The following is a 22,141-nucleotide window of genomic DNA, read 5'->3' as shown; positions in this document are numbered from 1 at the left end:
GATTGATTACAGGATTTCTATCACCTTTAAGAAAGAAATGTTTTTCTTTAAAACTTATTATGCTGTTGCGTATCTTTTAGCGCAGAGAGGAAGTTCTGAGTTTAAAGGGGTTCTGTGGAGTGCTGCAATAAACAAAAACGGACACTTGCCTGGGGCTTCTATCAGTCCCCTGTAGCCAGGGCCGGCGCTTCAAGTAAGGCAAAGGGGGAAATTACCCCCGGGCCCCAGAGTCTATGGGGGCCCCCTTTGCCAGCGAAAGATGATGTGTCCCTGGGTCGCGGCAGCCGCTGGATGCTTTGCCCGGATGCCGCTTACTACTGTGTGTGGTGTAGCCCTGGGCCCCCCAGTTACTTTTGCCCGGGGCCCCATTGGAGCTAGAAACGCCTCTGCCTGTAGCTGTAATGTCCCGTGCCGTCCTCGCCCTCTGAGCACTCGTTCCCCGCTGACGGTCAATTATTCATCTAACAAGACGAAGTAGACTGCAGACGCAGTACGAGGTTTTCTTGTACTGTGCCTGCGCAGTAAGCTCCCGGAGAAGCGAGTGGAAGCATGCACACAGGTGGTCGAGCAGCTGCGTGACATGCGTAATTAGACCGGGACTGGCGGCGGGGAACGAGTGATCGGAGAAGGACGGCGCAGGACGTGACAGCTAGAGGGGGCTGATAGAAGCCCCAGGTAATTGTCAGCTTGTGTTTATTGCAGCACGCCACAGAACCCCTTTAAGTCCGCTTTATAACGATCCTCTCTGTTTTTCTCATTGTTATTTTTCCTCTTTCCTCAGTGCCCTCATTGTGATGAGAGTGCCATTGCCACTATTAATAATTGGAATTCAGTAGTGTTCCTTGGCCTGAACGTAGCCATTGATAAATCCTTTGATGATCCGAGTCGGCGTGTCACAGCTGGTTGGGAGGCCGGCTGATCAACGACGATAATGGGTTTATAAATTGAAGTGTATCTGCGATTCAGATGATGTTTATTTATGATGTTCTCCTGCCTCTCCATTGGATCCCGTCCACATTTGTTTTATGGTGTCATTCAAACAATGCCCTATTTAGGGATGCCAACGCCGAGCAAACTGGCAAATTGGAACATTGTGTGAACTGAACACTTTCCAGCTTTCTAAATTTACTGAAAGTTCCACGGCAGGGCTAAGGCATCCAGCGCTCTGAAAGCCAATGCCTGGGCTCCCCTATGACAAGTCTATTGTGCAGCTCTGTGAAAGACGGAGCTTCGCCCATCGATATCCACTGCTTCGGCAGCTGCAGAACATTCTAATCTAGCTTGTGGAGGAAACACGTTCAGTGTTAGAAAATAAAATAGTCGAAACAGAATGTCTCCCAAAATAGAACAGGAATTCTCAACAATATCCTTCTTTAAAGTCATACTCCATCTCCATAAAAAAATTGCTATGCCATGTACCAACCAGTTGTATAATAAAAGGGTTAAAGCTAGGGTTGAGCTGAAATTTCACGTTACTATAATTACGCATGCGAAATTTGCTATTACAGCGCGAAATTATGGTAGCGTAATTGCCATTAAATTCGTAATTGATAATACCGTAAGCGTAATTTCCAACGCGTAATTTCGCGTTTCGGTCATAACGTAATTTCACGTACAACTATACCGTAATTTCACGTTATACCATAACATAATTTCGCATTTCTTTGTAATTTTGCGAATTTCGTAATTACTTGTTAGCTATAAAAAGAAATACATTTTAATTTTGAAAATGAAAGTAATTTCGTTTATAATAGTAATTACTAGACACAGGAAAGTGTCTGGGTATTGGAGATTGTCCAATCATATTACAGGCTTCTTTTGAGATACATCCTAAACAACCTGTTGTTTTTGTTCGCATTAGCCAATCAGAAGCGAATCAGCGGTAGTCAGACGAACGCTAACAAATTTTCGCATATAAACGCTTTTTCGCGTTAAATAATGTAAAAACTAAGCATGCGCAGTTCAAGGGTGTATTGGCAAGAATGTTTCTACGCATAGAGCAAGCTTTTTCGCAATAATTACACGGTGATCAATGAGTCATATGAACTATCGCGAAATTACGTTACGTAACTACGCTTACAAATGTTTGCATGCAAGGCAAACGTAATTTCGCGATACCCACCGTAACGCGAAAACTACGCGAAAATTAACGCTTACAGTAATATGAACTATCGCGAAATTACGTTATGTAACTACGCTTACAAACGGTTGCATGCAAGGCAAACGTAATTTCGCAATACCCACTGTAATGCGAAAGCTACGCGAAAATTACGCTTACGCGGAATTTCGCGAAATCCTTCTTCATTACGATTATGTACTTACGGCCATAATCGTACTTACACTAATAACGCGAAATTTCGTGAAATCGTAATTTAGACATTACGCTCACCTCTAGTTAAAGCCCATCTCAATGCCCAAAAAACCAAAATGTACCATTAAAGAGGAAAATTTATAGTAAAATTGAATCCACAGCACTATTAGCAAAGTATTTAAACTTCTTTATTGCTAAAACAACAAGAAACATTAAGGACCCAGGAGACACATGTTGCTTGTTTTAACAATAAAGAAGTTTTAATAATTTGCAAATAGTGCTGTGCATTCAATGTTACTATAAGCACTTATTCAGTAATACGAGGATACTGTTATCCATCCAGCAGCTGACAGGCCTCACTGGCGCAGGTGTTTGACAAACAAAGAGGGAAATTAACCAAGGATTGAACTACATTTAAATCAGTAGATGATACCCAGTTTCCCTCAAGAAATCTTTAAACTTTTCTCAAATAGATTATCGGGGGGGGGAGGGAAAAATAGCCAAGACCGAGACCTGGGCAGGGGCAGTAGAGCAGACCTGATCATGCTCGACTATTTCCACCATTGTCAGGGGCAAACCCAGGACTTTCAAGAGGGGGATTCCTGAAAGATCTCCCTCAGTCAAGCACAATACAGTATAATAATATGGTAGGACATAATGCTTGGTTACATTATAATGCAATTTCCTGTCCAACTGACAAACAATGGGTTTGATCAGAAGCAGTTTGGATACAGATAATGACGGCCAACATTGCTAATGAAGTGGAAAGTTAAGCATTCACACAGCAGGGCACAGGACTGTGCGCATACCTGACTCTGTTAAGTTCTCCAGAGCTGCTCCATGCTCTGTACACACACTTCTGCATCCAAAGTCAACTGTAGCAGGGAAAGAAACGGGGCAGTGCTGTGAGCTGCAGATATCTGCAGAAATTCTGGTGTCTCAGCTTGTGCCTGTCCCCAGACACTGCACCAGCCCTGGTCTGAGGGGGGATTCTGGGCAGCTGTAATCCCCCACCTGCGTTTGCCTATGATTGTCCAAGCGGAAAGCCACTAGTGCACCTGTGCAGGCAGGCCACTGGTATTGTTATTGGGGTCCCAGCGCTGAATCGGGCTGGTGGCGGGAGACAGGGGAAGCCTCATTAGCATCCAAAGGCTTCACCCTCCAAAGATAAGCATTTATTTATTTATTTATTTTCTAACCTACAGGTTTATTGTGTTTAGTGTACTCAAGCCGAAGCTCAGGTACACAAAATCAGATACTTACCTAAAGAGCGGGAAGCCTTAGGATCCTATTGAGGCTTCCCTCGCTATTCCCTGGTCCCCTATTGCTGAGCGCGCCCCCAACCCCCAACCCCCCCCCCCCCCCCCAGACACCCACCCCCCCGGAAGAATAGCGACAATGCAATCACAAAAAATGGTAAAATGTAAAATACATATGTACAGACACATAAGAAATGTATTTTTCCCAAAGTAAAATGCACTATAAAATAAAAAATGTTTTCCTATGTTGATGTCACTTCCAGTAAGTAGCAAAAGCAAAGGTGGCCACACACCATACAATCTTTTAAATATCTGTTCAATTGCAATCAATTTTTCTGATTGAAACATTTCAAAAATATGACCATTGTACCACACACCTGTGTTCAATTTTTTCCCAATTATAATAAAAATGATTGGAAACTCTGACAAATTGCTAGGGTGTGTATATTAATAAATTGACAATCCAACACACACCATACAATCTTTAGAAAGATTGAAGAAAAATATCTGGCATTCCAGATCGATTAAAAATCGAAGAAAATGGGAAATCCGATTTTTCAGTCGAATAAAAAAAAAGCTTTCGATTTTTTCATATATATTGAATTGCCATAAAATCAGATCATTTTATTGTATCGTGTGTGGCCACCTTAAGACAGGTCTGACAAGCTTGCTTATTCTTATTCTTTTTAGTTAGCCAATAAATGGTATCATCCTGATTTATAACTTCTTGCTTTTACTGATGGCTAACACGGTACAATACCCTACTGCTATTCTTAAAGAGAAGAAGAGATTAAAACAAAATTAGATACCGTAAAGCGAACCTGAGCCAAAGCTCGGGTTCTAAATCTGTGACTTACCATTTAGAGAGGGAACTAAGGCTCAAGATCCTAATGAGGTTTCCCTCGGTTCTAACAAGCCCTCCACAGCTCCTCTTCCTGCTTCAATAGCCGACTGAGACTGCCGTGGGCTCCGTGCTACTGAACATGCGCCGGCGGGCTTGCTCAGGCAGGCTTACGTAGCCATTGCGCGCACACAAACCAGGAAGAGGAGCTGCGGGGGGCTTGTTAGAACTGAGGGAAGCCTCATTAGAATCCTGAGGCTTCCCTCTCTAAATGGTAAGTCCCAGATTTTGAACCCGAGCTTTGGCTTAGCTTTAGGCCGATTTCATACTGCATATTGGTGGTGCGGTGTGGCAGCCTCACCGCATTGCACCACCAGAAATAGGCTTTCAGGGAATACTGCATTACTAAGCGGTATTCCCTATGTGGCATCCAGCCAAGCAGGAAGTGACGCTCACTTCCTGCCAGCCAAGCAATCACGTGCTTCCGCGCATGCGCAATGCGTAAAACCTGCGGCGGGTGTTTACACTTGCACGGGTCGCCTTAGACTTACATGACTTCTGGTCTGACGCAGAGCGACACAAGTACGTGCAGTAACATAGTTTTGGAAGCGTGTCAGATTGAGGACTTCCGGTGCACCGCGACGCAGGTAATGTGACTTCCCCCGTAGGCTTTTATTGGAGTGCAGTAACAGGGCTTCAGTTTGATGCACCGCACTGCCCCAGTGTGGAAGGGTCCTGAAGGTAAGCTCTAATTGTGTTTTAATCCACCTCAGGTTCTTCTCTTTAAGAAGATGGACTTGTCCAAAACCAGTCAGACCTGACATAATTTTGCTACTTACTGGAAGTGACATCAACATAGGAAAAAAAGTATTTTTTAATGCATTTTACTTTGGGAGAAATACATTTCTTATATGTGTCTGTACATATGTATTTGAAATTGTATAATTTTTTTTGTGATACTGGTCCTTCAACAATTCGTACTCCTCAACTTCTCATGCCTCCCTTATGCTGAAAATACACGATGAGATTTTTCAGCAGATTTACTGACCGATCGTTTTCCCGAACGTTTTTCTGATAGATTTCCATTAACTTCCATGAGTAATCGATCAGAAAAATCAGATCGGACCTATTGGAAATGATCTATCAAACCATCTATCTGCCAAAAAAATCTCATGGTGTATTCCTAGCACTACACTACTGCTGTTACTAAAAGCAAACCAAGCTGTCTCTCACTGTTTCTTGGCTGTTTAAGTGCTTTAGAAAGCAAGACTGTGTTTAACCCAGTAGGTCTAAGAGCTCAGATAGGCTCTTTTGCATAGATAATAACTTACGTTTTTTAATTCTTCGTGTACTGGAAAGCAATATGAGACTCCTTTCTTTGCTACTAATGTTCTATTTGTTAGCTGTACTACACATACATCTCATTATCTCATAAGTTTAGTATCCCTTCAGGTTTGCTTTTTTGATAATCAGTATCGAGCAGTTGCAGTATACACAGTGCTGAGTGGGACTCTGGGTAAAATTTGAGCTGAGGTACATGGCTATGTAGCTACACCGCTGCTCAGAGAGTATTTGGGAAAGCTGATATGGGGATGCTGGCTGTGCTTTCTCACTCCACTATCTTGAGCCATATGACATATTTTGGCTGTTCAGACAACTCAGATATGCGTTACATCAACACTTAGCTATCTACCTGGAATTCAAGTTTTAAAGCTGCACTGCTGGTATGCTAGGAGCCAGTTGTGGAGACGGGTATCATGCAGAAGTCATGCTAGTCCTCTCACTGCAGGTATTTCTGGCCATGGAAGGAGACTTTAAACTGGCTGACTGGAATCCGGCGTGAAATCATGCTCTGAATCGAGTGCTGCTGACTGTCAAAGGTCATGGCGTATGTTTGGCTTTCCCAAGTTAGCTGCTAGTGAAATCCTATCTGGACAGATCCCTCCTTAAAGTCACTCTTTGTATGCGCTTAGAAATACTGTCTGTGCTACGTATCCATATGTTAGCGTCTTACTGTCTGTATTTCGGCTGCATGAACATATGGCGCTATCAGAGACTAGTTCATAAGTTTGTTTTCTTCACCTGTAAATAACAACAGTTTACAATATGAGTACAGAAATATATGTTCATTTATCAAGGTAATAGAACTAACTACTGGGATCTGGTAGTAATTAGTAAACCAAGCGCTGCGTAATATGTTGGCGCTTTATAAATACAATAAATAAATAAATAAAATAAACCAAGAAGAACTTAAAGGCCCCCTACTGGAAGCACTGTGTATTACATCATTGCTTCCTTAAAGGGGGCCTGAACTCTTGCACAGGACAAAAGGAAAACAGACAAATGCACCCTGTATGTATTTAGAGAGTTTAGCCTGTTTTATCCCCTTCTTTGTGTCTAATCACAATTTGTAATTTGATCTCTCCCCTGTGTCTGCCATGACAGAGATGGCAGATAAGCTCATTTGAAAGCACAGGATATTAACGATATGTCTGCTTCCATGAACCAGGAAGTAGAAAAAGTGCACATTTATTTTTGTATTAGTATCAGCTGTAACAAAGAAATGTTTTTTGTTTAAAGGTTTATTATGCTGTTTCGTATCTTTTAGAGTAGAGAGGACGTTCTGAGTTCATGTCCAATTTAAAGAGGAATGGCAACCAAGAATTGAACTTCATTCCAATCAGTAGCTGATAACCCTTCACATAAGAAATCTTTAAGTTTTCTTGAATAGATCATTAGAGGGGTCTGTATGTTTGATATTGTGGTGAAACCCCTCCCATAGCGTGATATCAGGCCCTAAGTCCTGACAGTTTCCCATCTGTGAACCTTGTTGCATTGTGGGAAATAACAGCTGTTTCCAACTGCCAAGCAACAGTAGTGTTGCTCGGATACCCCCGATCATGGATTCGAGTGATCACAAGCACGACTCCGCCCACTTCCGAATTGGTCGTGATCACGAATAGAAACGAAATACCGATTTGAATGCGGTTTTGAGTAGAAATTCCACATTGAATCTGGAATCACGAGAAGGAATTTGTGATTTCCCGCTAACTTTAGCGGTTAATAGCAAAGCCTCCTTACATGCTATAAACACCAAATTTGCAGGGTATTTTAAGTGGAACAGTGGTAACAAGGGGAAAAAAACTAAAAGACCTAATAGTTTTGACAAAATCAAGTTTCAATAGGAAAAAAGTATACATTTAAAAGCTGTAAATGACAGATAATGTAGTAAGTAAACCTAGCGGTAGTGTAAATTTGCATATATCAAGAGAAAGAACAATTAATTTTGTGATGTGATTTCCAGAGGGTCCGTATGCAGTGTGTATGGACCTCCTGGAAACCCCTCTGGAGCCGCATCGCTTTGATCAAGGATCGCTATACAGCCGCAATATGGCTGTATAAAGATCCCTGGCAACTTTTCCTATTTTTTATTTTTACTTTTTTTATGTTTAGAGAATGGGAATTTATTTTTTTAAATGAAGTGGGGTCTTCCCTCCTGAGCCTCTTTAACCCCTTGTCTCCCATGCAGGCTAGGATAGCCAGAATGTGGAGCCCTGGCCGAGTGGGGCTTCGCACCCTGAGCTATACTAGCTCGCATCGTCCATGGTATGGGGGGCTCTGGGGGAGACGGGCGGCCAAGCCTTCCCCTCCCCCCAGAGCCCTTGTCCAATCCATGGACAAGGGGCTCTTCCCCACCTCCGGTGCCCCAGGAGGAGGTGGGGGCGATGCAGGGCTGGATTTACCATAAGGCACTGTAGGCACGTGCCTACAGGCGCCTGATGATGGAACGGCGATTCACTCTTCCTACCGAGTGCTTCCCTCCCTCCTTCCCAATGCAGAGTCCTGATGAAAGTGTAAATGAGAAGTTGCTCACTCGGCTCTCGGCATCCCACTAAGAAGATCTCCCTTCAATCAGGGGCACCTCTAGCTACTTAATATTAAGGGTACTTCTGGCTACCTAATACTAAGGGGCACCTGTAGCTACAGGCGAGGGAAATAAGGGAGAAGTGACAGCCGGGACAGCCAGCACACTTGTGGTGCAGTTCAGTGGGTGTTTGCAAGTTTATGGAGGGAGTAGTCTACGGTGCCAGGACATCTGTGCCTATAGGTTTCTCTGATGTAAATCCGGGCTTGGGGCGACGATTCCCTGGGGGGGTTCATGGTGGCATCTGGGACTCCCCTTTAAGAAGGGGACCCCCAGATGCCCGCCCCCCTCCCAGGAGAAATGAGTATAGGGGTACAAAGTACCCCTTATCCATTTTCACAAAGGGTTAAATTAAATACTTACCTGTACCTGTAAAAAAATGTTCCCACGCCAATATCCTCGGAAAGGTGCGACTTCGGAATGGTTTCCAGCATGTCTGTACCCCCTGGAAACCCCGTCATAAAATTCATTGTTCTTTCTTTTGATATATGTAAATTTACACTACCGTTAGGTTTGCAACATTATCTGTCATTTACCGCATTTAAATGTATACTTTTTTCCACTGACACTTTAAAATTGATTTTCTCACAAACTATAAGGCCTTTTTCCCACTGTTCCCACACTGTTCCCACTTTTCTACTTCACATATCCTGCAAATGTGGTGCTTCTAGCATGTAAGGGGGCTTTTCTATAAACCGCTAAAGTCGGCGGGTTTTTAACCAACTTGTGATTATGGCTGGAATCCTAATCACGAGTCAGATAACGAATGCAATCACGAGTGCATTCAAAACCTGCATTCATGAACGCAGCCAATCACGGATGCCAATTTTGACCTTGTGATTGCAAAAATCGCCTCTGATCATAAGGTAGTGGTGATCACGAGCTCGTGATGAGCAATCCTGGCAACCAATATCTCCCTCTGTGCATATGTATAGCTATAAAAAAACAACCTTTTAGCCTATCTCAATGTTAGTGGGTGTGGTTATAAATAATGGCAGTTGGTGCTGTCTAGTTTTTTTCTTGTCTGCCAGTAGTAAAGATGATTACGTGCCGGCTGATTGTGGGTCAAACAACATGAACAAATTGCCTATACATGGCACCCATCAGTCATTTCTTGATCTCTTCTATTTTTTTTTACTTCTCACTTTGCAATGTATTGACTTACCGTATTTTTCCCCCCTTTTACCCCAACGGGAATTGGCTGCTGTCAGATAAGTGAGCTTTCTGGTTGCTTGAGACACAATGATAAAAATAGGCCTAGCTAACACAGTACTATACCTCACTCTATACACATTCCATGGACTCTGTATTAAATGTTAAAATAAAGTTATTGAATGTATATTAACCTTGGGGGAGCCATGGAACCCAGTATTTAAAGTAAACCTGAGATGAGGCAGGAGAAAAAAAATATAGATACCTGAGACTTCCACCAGTCCCCTCTAGGCTGATTGCTCCCTCGCCATCCTCATGTTCCACCTGGAACTTCCACAATTGGCTCCGGAAAGTCCTCCGGTCCAGGCGCAGAATGCTCCCGGCGATGAGAGACATGACGAGGGAGCGCGGGCAGCTAGGCCACGCATGTGCAGTACGTCCTGGACCAGAGGACTTTCGAGGGCCAATTGTGGAGGACCCAGGCAGTGCAGAAGGACGGCAAGGGAGCAATCTGCCAGGAGGTGGCTGGAGAAAGCCCCAGGTATGTCTAATTTTTTTTCTTTACCACTTTTCAGTGTACTACTTTAAGTGCAGCCCACAAATAGTCTAAGAAATTGGCCATCACCACTTTGAGTACTGTCTGTAATTTGTGCTGGTTGGTTGAGATTGCTGATTAGTTTAGTTTCGGATAACCGTGACTCTGCTGTATAATAATAAATTCATCATCTCTACTCAACAGTGGCCTCTGTTAGCCTGAGGGAGCAGGGGCAGACTTCTACCAAGGCTTCCAAGCTCTGTAGAACCCCAAAAGGCTGGAAGTCCTAGTTGTCTTTGAAAAACTTGTCACATGTAAGTGACTTTTCTTTTTACTGCCATTCTGAAGCCTAAATAGCTCTTGGTAAGTGTAAGTAAACTTATCTTTCACAGTGAAACTTTAGGCAAGCAGTTAAATAGTCATTTGAAATACATGTGGGGTAAGTATTTACAGCTGTATGCCAGGCAGCCACCACTCTTGTGTTTCACGCGTCTTACCCCGAGACAGCCAGGTGACGTGATTGTCTTGTATAGCTGGTGACGTGATTGTCTTGGTATAGCTGCCTGTCTCATCACAATGAATCCACAGTGAGATGATGGATACACATTCATTGTTTAATAAATGGGGCAGGTGACACGGGGAGCTGCAAAGATGAAATAGAGAAAAGAGGTGTCACCTGCTTGGCAGAGTTGAGCTATTAAAAAATATTGGCTCAACAGACCTACAAATTATTTAGCAGGAAAAAATGTCACCTCACCTGTGCTCTGTGTAATTCAGGTCTGTATTACTTCTTTGCCTCACAGATAAAATACAGCTTGCTTTAGAAAACCTTGACGCTTTCAGTTTGGCTCTGTATAATGCAAGAATGGAAAGCATAATTAATTAATGGAAAACAGAATTTCAGCTTGAGTACTTTTTTTTATGTCAGTTTAAATCACAGGAAGTCCACTGTGCTTATAACAGGAAGTGGCATATAGGAACTGTCAAAGTTTGCTGCCAGTGAATGGACTAGTAATGGATAAGTGCAACAGTCTCTTTTCCCTCCAGTTGGCTGTATAGGTGATAATTGAATAAGGGCCTGTTTATCTCATGATTCATCTCTCACAGAAATCTGTCTTAAATCATGATTTACTTTCCCACCCCTAAAGGGAGTCTTTTGTCGGTTATTGTTTTTTCTTTTGTTAAAGTGGACCTGAACTCAGAACATTTTCTCTGCTCTAAAAGATACACAACAGCATAATAGCCTTTTAAAAAAAATGTCTTTGTTACAGCTGATACAAATCCTAAAATAAATCTTTACTATTTATACTTCCTGATTCATAGAAGCAGACAAATTGTTAACAGCCTGTGCTTCCAAATGAGCTTATCTGCCATCTCTGCCATGACACAGGGGAGAGATCAAATTACAATTAGTGATTAGACATAGACGAGGGGGAATTAGACAGGCTAAACTCTCTAAATACATACAGTGTGCATTTCTCTATGTTTTACTTCTATCCTGTGCAAGAGTTCAGGTCCACTTTAGCCAAAAGACTTATTCTATTGGCGTGCACTGCACACTAATATTTGAATGGGGCTAGCAAATTTCAATATGGAGGTGTACTAACAACCAAAGCGTTTTACCTTGCCTGCCATAAACACAGGTGCGTGAGTACACAATTTAATTAATTTTATTTACCCATTTGCCAGACTTATTATTACACCATGGGATTCTCTCTCTGTCTCTTTTGGGGGGTGGGGGGGGGATACCAAAGCTCCCAACTGTCCCACTTTTGGAGGCACAGTCCCTCTTTGGAACCCCAGTCCCCCTGTCCCTCTTCCTTCCTCATGTATCTGTCTTTCAGGACTGATGTAAAGATCTACTGTATATAAAATATGTATTTTATCTTCTGAAAAATGTTTCATTGACTCCAAACTTTATTCCCATCTTTTATTGTTATATATTTCTTATTTTCAAAAGTAAATATGAAAGAAAATGAACCAGCATAATAAGGATCCGTGTGATTTGAATTATAAAATGACATTTTTTTCTTATGTAATCTTTATGGTGTGCGCGACTAGGGGTGTGTTGGGGGTGTGTTAGGGGTGTGATAGGGGCATGGCTTGAGGCTCATACACACGTCCAACTTAATGCACAACCAACCACACAACATGACCAACCATACAACAAGTTGTTTACCTGACAAGTACATACACACATGCCAACCAACTAAACAACCAACTTAAACAACCAACTCACTTAAATACTATCCGTTCAAGCTAACTGACAAACTGCACAACACTCTAAATTTAAAAACAACAATGTTGTTCAAATAACTTGTACACACATTCCAACCTGCATGATAGTTGAGCGGATTGATCCACCGGTTTGATCTGGCAAACAACCTGTTATCAGTTGGTTATCTGGTTGCTTGCCAGCAGTACACACGCCCAACTTATCTTCCAACAGACTGGACGGATTGTTGGTCTTTGTATATGGGCCGGGCCTTTAAGTGTCCCTATGTCTTATCTCAAAAAGTTGGGAGGTATGCTCAGGTTCCTCCGACACTGTCTTAACTCATCAATTAACTCATCATTTAACTCTCCTGATCTGTTTATCGAATGACTTATTTCTCCTTATAGGTTGTGATAAAAATAAGGTGAGATGATTAGATCAATTCTGTGAAACTACCCTATTGTATCAGTGTTTTTACCTTGATATCCCAGTATAACACCTCACAGCCCAGTTGGCCATTACCTGTGTTTTAGCTGCTGAATAAAAAGTCCCCACCCACTTTTTTTTTGTTATCTGGAGGATCCCTTGGACTTCCTTCCTGTATGATTGGATAATCTGCACCACATGATGGAGAGAACCCAAAAGCATGGAATGGAATGTGTTTAGCTTGCTTCTGATCGCATTACACAGAGGAAATCATCAGTCCTTGTTGACCAAAGATTACCTGAAGAAGAGTCTAATGGCTCGTACACACTTCCAATGGATGTCAGACCTGATCTCATTGGGTAATATCGCTTGGCTGCACACACGCATTTTATCTGTGTAGCTAACAGCGCACAGTGTTGCTATGCAGGGGGCGGCGGTTCGACGGAGGGCCGACAAGCACCACATGCGTGACATCGATTGCGTGTGAAGGATGCGATCGGTGTGGGGAATCAGCGTCGCTGGGGTTGAGTAGATCCGCCAGGCAGAGTACTTGCAGGTTGGAGGCCGGAGGTCACCTGCTGCCGTACACAAGCCTGATTGTTAACGGCCAACCTCAGGTGTGTATACGAGACTTTAGGCAGCAGCAATGAAATCCAAGGCCGTTTTTACGGTTAATAATAAATATACCCCAGACAGGAATGGTTTTGAGACTCCTGCAAAGTGATGCACGATATGTCAGCTCCGTATTAATGCCGGGGATCAATAAAATAGCACAGTAACTTACTCCTTCCTTCCTATTCCACATATTCTCTGGAAATAATACACAACCACAGCGAGTATAATGATATGTTTCCACTGACAAGTTATTATGGGGAATGATTTAGAGGCAGGCTCAACAGCTTTATCCTGCAACATCATGGTTACCGTGGCAATTGATTTCTTCCCTCCAAAAAAAACACCTCGTGAAATCTGTCAAATGACTGTGACAGCAATTAAACACACAGGGGGTAATTTACCGAAGGTATATGTTTTCCTCCTGCTGTTTCAGCACACCTCATGTCAACATCGCATTGGGTTCAGGGGAGCAATTTGTATTTTTGTTCCTATAGCAGTACAACATGAAATAAGCAGTTGGTTTAGCTCAAGTGTTTGTCTATACAATGCAATGATTTTGGCAGCGCGGCTTAGTTCATATTAGGTTCACTGCTTAGCACTTTTGTCGGTATGGGCAGCTGAGTAAAATGGATGGGACAAAAGCTGCAATGATTTTCTATGGGCCAATTGGCATGAATCCATTTTGTCTTTTTGATAAAAGGCATGCATCTTCTCCAAAGCGTCAGAAGACCTTGGAATGGACCACAGCATACCCCTGGATCACTACAGTAAATCCCAAAAACATACAGATAAGTCATGCCACCAGAAAATTGGTCTCATGGTGCCCATACATCTAGCAATGGATGGGCAGATCGACCAAGAGACAGAGAGAGATCTGTTGGCTGCCCATACACAGCAGGTTGATTTCCGATCAATTTCAGCATAAAATTAGGCCTTATCACGCCGCCGATCGCGCCTGCCCTCCCCCCCCCCCCCCCCCACAAATCTTAATGTCTCCCGGCGCACATGAATTGTAGTCGCACTTGCTCCAGCTGAGGCCTCTGGCTCCAATACAACGCTGGCACTTTATTTGGCCTGATGAAGTGGGTGCAGACCCACGAAACGTGTTGTCTGTGCTTATTGAAATTCATATTTATATGAACTTCTTGTTGTTGAATTACCCTTGTGCACCAGTGCTATGGCTGCACCCGGTTTCGGCACTTGGAGCTGAGCGCCGGGCACTGAAATTACCTGATTAGCTGTCTGTTCATTTTTTTTCTGTATAAGCTGTTTGTCACAATGATTTATCTAGAGATACTTTTAGCACCCATTATATCACCGTCTAAATTCCTGTACAATGTTGCTGTCTCATTTTGTGATAACATTGGTACAGAAGCATCTGAGACATCTGCTTGTGGTTGTATTATGTGAGCTCCTGTGAGGTTATTTCTGTAAGGCCGTATTCATGTCATGCATGCGGAAATAAAATTCACAAAAAAAAGTGATATAACCACACCTCATACTCGTATTTCTGGAGGGTGACGCTCTGGTTGCCTGTCAGGTGGTCCTGTCATAAGGACCTAAAATAGATGCTGTGTCTGGAATGGAGCGTCTAAGAGTGCTTTGTATCTATTTCACTGGGTTATTACGCAAGCTTGTTAACATGGCTGATTCTACAGCATATATGTCAAACTCCAGCCCGCGGGCCAAATCTGGCTGTCAGAGCCATTAAATTTGGCCTCCAAGTGGTTTCCCCATTTTGCATTATGTTTGGCCCACTCTAGATCACCAAGTAAGCTATATTGGAGGTGAAGCCCTTGAACACCAGGGAAGCCATTTGTGGGAGGTAGGAGAATAGCACTAAACACTAGGTAACTGTATTGGGGAGGGATGATGACCGCTATATATTGGGGAACTCTAAAGGGTTTGGAGAAGAGCCATTAGACACCAGGGAACTCTATAAGGGAGGAAGGTGGCCAGTAGACAATTGAGGTTGGCCTGCAACTTGGTTCCAGTGTTCAATTTTGGCCCACTTTGTATTTGAGTTTGACACCCTTGTTCTAGAGGATGAGTGCTAAATAACGTTTTAACAGAAAGACAATATTCTGTTATAACCTCCGAAGCAGACGCTCTAAAAAATTGGACCAACCAGCAACATCTAAAAAATAAAATCAGGTCATTTCAAATCTGAGAACACTAATTCTGTTATTGCCTACTTTAATCTCCTCCTCCTGCAACACCATTCATGACTTCTTACGAGCTATTTTGTGGAATGCTCTTCCAGAATCCATTCAACACTCCCCATCCCTCAAGATTGTTAAATGTAACTTTAAAACTCGCACTTTTCACTCTTCACTGGCAAGCATGTGACGTGACCTAGGACACGCAATTTACCCACTGCTCCAGCCCTTCTGTCTAGCTAGGGCATTACAGTTAACCAACTCCCTTCACCAGCAGGGCCACCCCTCCAAATGTGTCACAGCATTGCTGTAAATTGCTCTGCCTTCTCTGCTAATATTCAAAAGTCGAGGACGATGAAGAGAGGGAAAAGCTCCCCACGTAGGCTCCAGGTGACGCTGCTTTTTCAAGAGAGGGAAAGTCTTTAGAGCTTCCCTCTACTGGAGCCTATGTAGGAAGTGCTCTATCTCGTCATCATCATCTTGGACCTTTGGATAGTTGTAGGCAGCCGTGTGTGGTTATGTATACACCTACCCTTCCCCATATTTTTCTGCACTACCAGCACTTTTCTTGAGCCATAGTCTGCGATTCCTGCACTGTCACTTTTTTTGCACCATTTTGCATTAAAGAGACTCTGTAACAAAATTTTGAGCCTAATTTCTTCTATCCTATAAGTTCCTATAGCTGTTCTAATGTGCTCTGTCTAACTGCAGCCTTTCCTAGTTGCACAGTGGCTGTGTTATCTCTGTTATATGATCTAATCTTCTCTCCTCTGTCGGATCTGTCGGGCTCAGGCAGTCAGGCTGGAATGTGCTGTGCTGCTTGTGATTGGATAGAAGCTATACACACCCTCTCCATGCCCCCCCCACATGCACTGAATGAGTCACAGACTGAGCTACTCTTTTCTTTGTAAACACTGCATAAAAATGGCAATTACAAGCCAGGATTGCAGCAGGGAGTGGCAGAAACAGCACAGAGGGGCCCAGGAGAACATAATGAATAGAATGGTATGCTTTTTATTGTAAAAATTTCACAGTACAGATTCTCTTTAAGTATGATACTATGAATTTTTATCTCTGTTTGTTAATTTTTTTTTCCACAATAATTACTGCCAGTATTGCACTTTGTTTGGGAACCCGGGTTCAATCACTAGGTCTTTTTTTTAATCCTACATGAATACATTTATTTACTATTTTGACATTGCTGCTATTATTTACTACCTGTGTTGAATATATAATTTGATGAAATGGATAATGAATTGTTACCATGTTTTTAGTTTTTCATTTTTTATATTGGATCAGTCATTAAAGTGTAATATTAACTTTCCTGATTTGTGCTGCTGAGAGTTGTGCTGTTTTTCAGTGGCAACATTCTTGTTTGACTATTATGTATGCCACAGCACACTCCATGGTGGTCAGTGCGGATTTATTCTTTGATTACAGTCCACCAGCGTGCAATTGTTCACCAGCGGGTCTGCATGTGAGCCTGGCTTCAGGGGCATAAAGAGATAATTTGCATATTTAAAGATAACCTTAAGTTACATGTTAACCTTAAGTTAATATTCTACAACTGACAGGTTTTTTTTTTACGCAGGCACGCACGCACGCACGCCTGCACACACACACACACACACGCACCACACGCACCACACACACACACACACACACACACACACACACACACACACACACACACACACACACCACACACACACACACACACCACACACACACACACGCACCACACACGCACCACACGCACCACACACACACACACACACACACACACACACACACACACACAACACACACACACACACACACACACACACACACACACACACACACACACACACACACACACACACACACACACACATTCTCAAAAATGGAACCCTTCCTAAAAGTTCCCAGTCTGAACTATTTACAACTTCCCACCTCAGAAAAAGGGGGGAACAGCCTCCCCCTTCCTGGTCACTACCATTCCATGAGTGGTTTCATTTACATGCCCCAGCTCCCGCCATTTTTTTCTACAGAGTGGAGAGAAGTAGACAAGTGCTACACAAGTATAAGGGCCTGACACAGTGCGATGCGGCTACATAGCCGTATCGCACCGTGGGTGTGCTGAAAACATGCATGGCAATGGAATAGTTTCCACTGCGTGCAGATTCTCGCACAGCCGCATCCGCCCGCACCTGCGTCCCATCTCCTCAATTCACTTGCGCATCGGGAGACGCGGAAGTGACACGGGCGCCAGCAGAAGTGATGCAACTAGCCGCATTCGCATCACTATATCTGTGGAAACTGGCCCTAACAGTTTATTTTTATTTTTAATTAGGCAAAATCTGAACACAACCCAAGTGTAAATTGAGAGAAAGTCACAACTGATTGTGTTTACTGATTCCCAACAGCTTCTGACTTAAAAACAATATTCTTTATTATTGATTTATTACCCCAGAACTGTGGGTAGTTTTTGACGTGTGAAATTATAATGAAAAGTGTTTCTGTCACTTTACCAAAAATATGCAGAAGCAGATAGAGATGAATAATGATGTGATGCACAGAGTGTGATTTTCGCTGCTTATATGTGAGAAATTCAGACCGACGGTACCAAAGTGTCTCATCACTTTGATTTGACAGCTTTGAGGCCTCTATATAATGAGGTGAAGGACAAGGTGCAAACTTACCTGTGCTAACTGGGCAGACTCCTTTCCCATTCGCTTGAGCACCGTGATTGGCTAAAAGTTGATTGGCCGGTTTTCATTATAACTGTGGGAATGTGTTATGGATTTTTTTCAGGACAAAAAATATTGCAGACTATGGGTGACAAATAAACCTTGTCTGGATTTATCAAAATCTGCAAGTTTGTGGTAAGAGTTTACAACCCTTGCCTGGGTCATATAAGATCATGACATGGGCTGATAAAAAGAATAGGAAGATAACATCCTTGCAGCTGTAGTATACAGTGACAAAGGAAAGGGAAAAAATTGAAGTCTGGGTTGTCCTGAATTTATTGCAAAATGTTCTGAGTCCAGGTGCCTGCACATGACTTCCATCATGTGGTCGCTATGCCACTAAGGTGAGCTGTTCTATGTTCTGCAGTCCTTTATTATTATTTGTTATTCATATAGCGCCAACATCTTCTGTAGCGCTGTACATAGTACAAAATAGTACCAATATTGGGGAACATATATACATGAGAAGTTGAAGACACTGTACAGTCATGACATCCAGCAATACAAGTACAAATACATACATAGTTTAGTGGGGTTTGAGATATCACTAAAAATTGGTACATGTTCATATGATAAATTGCAGAAAAATAAACAATAGGCGGAGGTCCTTGCCCTTGGGAAATTACAATCTAGAGAGTAGTGGGGTGGAAACAGTAGGGAAGGAGACACAGGGGTTAATGGATGAGGCAGTGAATCTCTAATGCTACCTATATGTTTGTCTGAAAAGGTGTGTTTTGAGAGGACGTTTGAGGCTGGTTTCACACCAGGAATCGCATAACGTGCCCCTAACGCAACGCCTGGTGCTCTCTGCTTTGGACGTGAGAGTGAGCCGCGTTGTGCAGCTCACTTTGGCGTCCATGATGCCGTGATGCGTACTCTTGTGCACATGCGGCATCACGTGGTCCCGCCGGCCAATCGCTGCACAGAGCGGCCGCTCCAGGAAGTAAACACTGCACGTCACTAAGTGCAGTGAATATTAATTAGCCATGTGCCTGGCCGCTCTCCGCTCCTCCCCAACGTTACTGAGCATGTACAAGCAGTCTAACGCGGCTCTGCCGCTTAGAAAGTACTGCATGCAGTACGTTGTCTGGTGGCGCAGCGTTACTATGTAACGCAACGTGGGCACTGTGAACAGCCCATTGATTTTTCATTGCTCTGCGGTGGGGTGCGTTACAGGCTGCTCTAACGTGCGCCTGTAACGTCCCACTGTGAAACCAGCCTGAAGATTTCCAGGCTTGGAACATGACTGACAGACAGTTCCAAAGGAAAGGAGCTGCTCGTGAGAAGTCCTGGATGCGAGAGTTAGGGGAGGTTACCAAGCTAGAGGACAAAAGGGTCTGCTGGGAGGAGCTAAGGTTCTGGGCAGGGAGCTATGTGGAGTTTAAAGTAATCTGAAACTCTGACATAACATTCAGTAAACATGTGTTTTCCTTCTGTTTATTACTCATACAGTTCTCATTTGATTTTGTGCACACATAATATTGTCTGTTTACAAATTACAAGTTTCCAAAGTGTAGTTTTTCTAACCCTGAAAGCTGCCATTGCATTTTATTCTTTTTTCTATTATAACTGCTTTTTATTATATATTAAAATCTTCTGATGAGCTGTTCTGAACACTGTGTGTGCCTGAAGCAGAGACAGTTTCTCAAAGAGTGTTTGTTTACATTCCAGTGTTGATACATTTGTGTTTAACAAGTAAAAAAGATACTGTTATCTCCAGTTTGGATGTGGATTTGAAGCTGAATAGCATGAGAAAGTGCTTTGTTTAATTATTTCAGTGATGTTCTGCTAGAATTTTATCTGGGATAGTAGCTTTCAAGCTGTGAGGAATCTTTTAGAGCAAAGTAGAAATGCTGTCTTTCAGACCACTTTAATGAGGAAATGTATGGAGGTGACAGTTTGTGTAGAGCTTTGTATGATAGCGCAAAGAGTTTAACCTGGATCCTTTGGGTAATTGATCCTGGAGAGTGTAATAAATCTATAAAAATAACTTCAATATTGTTCACCCAATCATTCTTGTTTGTTTTGTGTGAGCTTTTTCCTGTGCAAACCGTCTACAAAGCAGCAGCTTCTGCCTTATGGAAAGCGGAGAGGAAGAAGGGGGTGAGAGTGAGCTACAGCTGGAAATAATAGTAGTGCTTTAATAATGTTTCCCACCATGCTCACTGAAAGCGTCCATATATCAGACGATGTTTAGGCACATCAACCAAAACGCCGCAGTCCGATTCCCAATCAATTTCAACATTAAATCTTGCGGGAATTGGCCTAGTGACACCGCCTTGTTCCCTCCCCCCTTGTGTAAAATGTGCCCCCCAGTGCCATGTGCTTTCATACTGTATATTCTGGCATATAAAGGCGGCCACACACCATACAATTTTTTAAATATCTGTTCAAGAATTGCAATCAATTTTTCTGACTGATTGTAACATTTAAAAAATATGACCAATGTACCACACACGTATGTTCAATTTTGTCCCCAATTATGATAAAAATGATTGGAAAATCAGAGAAAATTGCTAGGGTGTGTATATTAATAAATTGGCAATCTAACACACACCATACAATCTCTAGAAAGATTGAAGAAAAATATCTGGCATTCCAGTTCGATTAAAATAAAAAAAAAATGGAAATCCGATCGGATTTTTCAGTCGAATGAAAAAAAAAAGCTTTCAATTTTTTCGGGAGATCCGATCCTTTTTATCGAATTGCCGTAAAATCGGATCATTTTATTGTATCGTGTGTGGCCACCTTAAGGGCCCGTTTCCACTAGAGCGAATCCGCATGCGTTGTCTGCATGCGGATTCGCATAACCAATACAAGTGGATGAGACTGTTTCCACTTGTCAGTTTTTTGGTGCATTTTTCTGCGCAGGATTTTTCTGCACGGTAGGGCCTGCAGATTTCGCCTGCGTGTGGAATGCAGGCGATTCGCAGGCAATGTATTTAATAGGGGAAATTGCACATGCGTTTTTTGCCGCGATTTCGCGTGCGAATTCGCACTAAAACTAATGTACATTGAGCCAGGCAGTGACATGGTTAAAATCGCTGATAGCCTGCCTTTGCGAAATCGCGTGCGAAATCGCGGCAAAAATCGCATGCGGAATCGCATCCGCATGCGATTTTGTCAGCGGTGGAATCCCAGCGATTCGCACCGCACTAGTGGAAACGGGCCCTAAGACTAATTTTTAACCCTTGAAAATCTTCTGAAAAATCACAGGTCTTCTTATACGCCGGGTGTCATTGATGCCAGGTGATAAGCCCTATCCTGTGACCGACTCTCAGATCTTGCTGCTGAGGACTGTAGTGAAGCGGTGCACATGTGCGAGATCTGAGAGGCAAAGAAGGAGGTAAATAGGATACATGGGTGGGCCAGAAGGGTAAAAGAGGCATGTTTTATGGGCACAATGCGATCTATTCTTCTTCCATACCGCTCTGATAAACAGGTAGACAAGGAGAGCTGACCAATCCACTTAGGGAGAGGGAGAGTTGACCAATCCAACCAGTCAATTGCCTATATACTGTTATATACTGGATACCACGTACAGTACAGCACCAGTATCTGTTCATACATAGCACCAGTATGTTTTTTTTTTTTTTTTTCATTTGGTGTGTGTTGGAAGAGGGGTAATCTTATGCGGCGAGTATATCCCAAACTCTATATTTTAAGTGGAGAAGTTGGGGGGTCGTCTTATACGCCGGAATATACAGTACTTTACCTGTCGGTGTCCAATGTTGGCTCCATGTTCTTCCTCACACGCACATCGCTGCGGGCGTGTGTGAATATGGGCGGAGGATGGAGCCAGTGGTAAACACCTGACAGGTAAAGTATTTACATGTGGGGCACATTTTACTCTGGGGGGACAGTGGCGTGGGTGCCGTGTTCAACACTTGTCCCGATATGTCCCCATTACCACCACACACCGGATGTGCCCGAAGAATACCCACACAAACATGGGAAGAACATACAGTACA

The 22,141-nt window shown here is 42.9% G+C and overlaps 1 protein-coding gene and 1 long non-coding RNA gene across 6 annotated transcripts in view; one reads left to right on the top strand and one right to left on the bottom strand.

The window, feature by feature from the left end:
* The window catches only part of XIRP2 (xin actin binding repeat containing 2), a 686,858-nt gene that overhangs the window by 502,723 nt on the left and 161,994 nt on the right, over positions 1 to 22,141 (top strand). The gene's annotated exons all lie outside the window — the stretch shown is intronic.
* On the bottom strand, positions 6,147 to 13,550 carry LOC137524994 (uncharacterized). Its single transcript, XR_011022829.1, has 4 exons — positions 13,449 to 13,550; positions 10,781 to 10,873; positions 10,521 to 10,666; positions 6,147 to 6,493 (listed from the first exon to the last, which is right to left on the bottom strand). It is a non-coding gene; the product is annotated as an uncharacterized lncRNA (long non-coding RNA).

This window comes from Hyperolius riggenbachi, chromosome 7 (assembly GCF_040937935.1).
Source record: "Hyperolius riggenbachi isolate aHypRig1 chromosome 7, aHypRig1.pri, whole genome shotgun sequence".
Lineage (NCBI taxonomy): Eukaryota > Metazoa > Chordata > Amphibia > Anura > Hyperoliidae > Hyperolius > Hyperolius riggenbachi.
Note: the sequence above shows the minus strand (reverse complement) of the source record. Positions and strands in the feature narration are given on the sequence as shown.